Source organism: Bison bison, unplaced genomic scaffold (genome assembly GCF_000754665.1).
Source record: "Bison bison bison isolate TAMUID 2011002044 unplaced genomic scaffold, Bison_UMD1.0 scf7180017864492, whole genome shotgun sequence".
Lineage (NCBI taxonomy): Eukaryota > Metazoa > Chordata > Mammalia > Artiodactyla > Bovidae > Bison > Bison bison.
The window spans coordinates 6,319,039-6,323,272 of NW_011495051.1; positions in this window are offsets into that span (position 1 = coordinate 6,319,039).

Below are 4,234 nucleotides of genomic sequence, written 5' to 3' on the forward strand. Positions count from 1 at the left end.
TCGGTCCCGCCTCCCTTCGGACGCTCCCGGACTCCCGGTACCGCCGGAGAGCCGGAGGTAGGCGATTCTAACCCTGGAGTCCCCGGGAAGGGGAGGAGCTCGTCGGAGGAGCAGGAACGGTAGAATTCTGCGCTCCGCTGCAGTGGGGCGGAGCTGACATGGGGGACACTGAGAGGGGCTGAAGGCGTTGGACGCCCAAAGCCAACCTGAGAGTACTTTTCTAGGAGCTAAGCTATATAGACCAGTCAGGAACAGGTGGAAGCCCTCCTCCTCCCTTCACTTCCAGGTGCAGCTACTTGGCTTTGAAACTCAAACAGGGAATCAGTGATCGGGGCCCAAGGGAGGACGGGGCGCTTTCTCCTTCCTGCTCTGACCACCCAGCCAAGGGAGGCTCTTCACTGGGGAGGAGACAGAGTCCGGGGTCAGAGGGCTCTGGGAGCCAAGGATGGAATCCAATCTGGGAGGTCTGCTTCTCAAAGGGAGACCTTGCTGCCCCAACCCCCACGATTTCCTCCCCACTTTGGGAGGCCTGCCCTAGATCTCAGACAAGACTTTTACCTTGATCTGCTCTGTCTGCTAGACTCAAGGGAGAGGAGACCTGAGAAGATGGGAGAGTGATACCCCATCTTTCATGGGGAAAAGAAGCCCACAAGTTCACCAGATTAGAGATACTCTGAAACCTCGAGGGTTGGGACCCCCTAAGCTTAGGTTCGTCTGTGAAATCTGGCAATGGGCGTGACCCCCTTGCAGAAGTCCCTGTTGGCTTGGCCATGGGCCGCCCAAAGATTAATCTTTGTGTGGACAAGATAAGTGAGGCTATCTTCTCTCTCTCTCTCAGAGCTTCTGCTCTATTGGTGTGTGTGTGTGTGTGTGTGTCTGTGTGTGGATGGGGGTGGGGACAGGGAGAGGGTAAGGATGTGTATAATTAAGGAACAAGATAATGTCAATTTGTGACAAATGCTTGTGTATATAGGGGCTTCCCAGGTGGTGCAGTCATAAAGAATCTGCCTGCCAGTGCAGGAGATGCAGGTATGATCCCTGGGTGGGGAAGGACCCTTGTAGAAGGAAATGGCAACCCTCTCCAGTATTCTTGCCTGGATAATCCCATGAACAGAGGAGTCTGGCGGACTACAGCCCATGGTGTCTCAAAGAGTCAGACATGACTGAGCGATTGAGCATACACTTATGCTGTGTATATAGCAAAACAGGGTGAGGTGAAGTGGTAGCAAAGGGGCCTTTTGAGATGAATAGTTTCTCCTTTTCCTCCTAGCCTCTGGAGTAGCTCCTTGAGATCCATGTCCTGAGGGTTTGTTCTCAGCTATATGCTGGGATGCGTGTCTTGTTACACACTGCTTTACACTCTTGTGCAATAGTCTCTGCAGTCATCGGAACTGAAGCCCCATGAGCCCTAGACACATATCTTTTCTGACACTTCAGATGGTGCCTGGCACACAGTGGGCATTCAGTAAATGATGGATGGATGCTTAGTTCAGGCTCTTCTTGATGCAGACCCTGAGGCAAGGAATTAGATGGCAATAGTTTCTCTGGAAGGTGAACTCAGGAAGCATTAATGGTGAGCCAGTGGGGAAGAGAAGGAAGCCAGTAAGCCAGTAAGTGTTAATGAGGGTAGCTCTGGCAGATGCACCTCCAAGGTGTACCCACCCAAGTGGCGGAGGAGTGGAAGTATTGTTGCACCAGCTTCTGTCTGTTGTGGCTGAGGGCTTCTCTGGAGACGGGAATGGAGGGACTCCATGCCTTGGGACTCCTGACTTTCCCTGCACGTGGGGACTGGGTGCTCAGAGGATATGGGAGGGACTATACGGGATCTGTCACAGGTACAAATGCTTGAGTGGGATGTCTTAGCCATATGACATCATGCAATGCTTCCCAGCGGTCCTCCAGAAAGATCCCCTACTTTACATTCCCATTAGTAGTTCATGAGTTTCCCCACATGCACACTATCCAGGGTTTTAAACGATTGTGGTAACGTACACACACATAATTTGCCATCCTAACTATTTTTAAGGGTACAGCTCACTGGCATTAAGGGCTTCCCTGGTGGCTCAGAGGTAAAGAATCTGCCTGCAATGCAGATTGATCCCTGCAATTCAGGTTTGATCCCTGGGTCAGGAAGATCCTCTGGAGAAGGAAATGACAACCCACTCCAATATTTTTGCCTGGAGAATCCCATGGACAAGAGGAGCCTGGAGGGCTATAGTCCTTGGGGTCACCAAAGAGTCAGACATGACTGAGCAACCAATACTCTCACTTCAGTGGCATTAAGTAATTTCACAGTGTTGGGCAACCATCCCCACCATCCATCTTCAGAACTTTTTTTATTTTGCAAAAACTGAAACTCTGTCCTCATGGAACACAAATTCACTATTCCTCTCCCCCAGCCCCTGGCACTCAGCATTATACCGTCCATCTCAATGAATCTGAATCCTCTGGGGGCCTCATATTAGTGGGTCCAGTGGCTATGCTGCTGCTGCTGCTGCTAAGTCTCGTCAGTCGTGTCCGACTCTGTGCGACCCCACAGATGGAAGCCCGCCAGGCTCCCCCGTCCCTGGGATTCTCCAGGCAAGAACACTGGAGTGGGTTGCCATTTCCTTCTCCAATGCATGAAAGTGAAAAGTGAAAGTAAAGTCACTCAGTCGTGTCCGGCTCCCAGCGACCCCATGGACTGCAGCCTACCAGGCTCCTCTGTCCGTGGGATTTTCCAGGCAAGAGTACTGGAGTGGGGTGCCATTGCCTTCTCTGCACAGTGGCTATATCGTTTTACATTCCCACTAATGGTACACACGTGTTCTTATTTCTCCATATTCTCACCAGTACTTGATTGTTTATAACCAGTTTTAAGGTTTTGTGAACCTGAGGTAGCTATCTATTGCTGTGTAACAAACTGCCCCAAACCCTAGCTCCTTAAGACAGCAAGAATTTACTGTCTGACAGTTTCTCAGGACTTCCCTGGTGGCTCAGCAATAAAGAATCTACCTGCAATGCAGGAGACAGAGGAGAAAAAGGGTTCTATCTCTGGGTTGGGAAGATCCCCAGAGGAAGAAATGGCCACTCACTCCAGTATTCTTGCCTAGGAAATCCCATGGACAGAGAAATCTGGTGGGCTATAGTCCATAGGATCACTGAGGAACCTGAGCACGCATGCAGTTTCTCAGGGTCAGGAATCAGTTAGAGTGGCTATTCAAGTTTCCCTTCCCTGGACCCCAACAACCATTGAGTTGCTTTCTGTCACTGTCTATAGATTAGCTTGCAATTTCCAGAAGGTTGTATGAATGGGACCACGTAGGGCATTCTCAAGTTCTCTGTATGAACAAATGTGATGGGGAGGAGGTGGGGCAGAGGGAGCTGGTTCTTTGGGACGGGATAGTGGGTAGCTAAGAGTCTGGAGAGATTAGGCTTGGGAGCAGAGAGCCCAGTGTTTCTGTGGGGTCGATGTGGTCTTTTATTTTTTAATTAATTGATTTGGCTGCACTGGGTCTCAGCTGCAGCACACAGGATCTTCATTCAGTCTGTGTTGCGACACACGGGATCTTTAGTTGCAGCAGGCAAATTCGCAGCATGTGGGGTCTAGTTCCCTGTGTTAGGAGGGTAGCCACTGAACCACCAGGGAAGTCCCCAATGTGGTTTTGAGTATAAGCAGAGGTGCAAGAGGGCGCCTGGCACTGTCCCCCAGCTCAGGGAGGCGGAAGATGGCCATGTCCCTCTTCATGCTTCCATCCCCTCCATGCCACAATCCCCGATCAAGGTACTCCAGGTGGCCCCTGTACCAGTTGGCAAGTCACCAAAATGACACCCCTACTACCTCAGGCTGGGCTGGGAAACCTCGAACGGGATTTCTTCAGCTCCTTCATGTACTGGTTTTGACACCTCCAGCGGCCCGCCCCCCACACGCCTCCAATAATCTCAACTCCCCAAAGCCTGGCTCTATCCGGAAGCCTTTGCTGACTTGACTTTATGTGACCTGGGAGGGTGTGGAGAGTGGGGCTGCGCTGCCCTGTAGAAGGTTGGATCACTTCTCACCAGCCTCGGTCTCTCTCTCCCCCTCGTTCTTTTTTCCTCTCTTCCCGCAAATCGGGGTCTACCCCTACTTTCCCAGGGCTTCATTCTCCTACCAGTCCCCCGAGCTCAACGAGATAGGAGGTTTCCTTGGGTCTGTGAAAAAGCTTAGGGTAAAAGAGTGGTGGAAGCCCCAGGAAACCTGGGTCCGGGGGCAGCC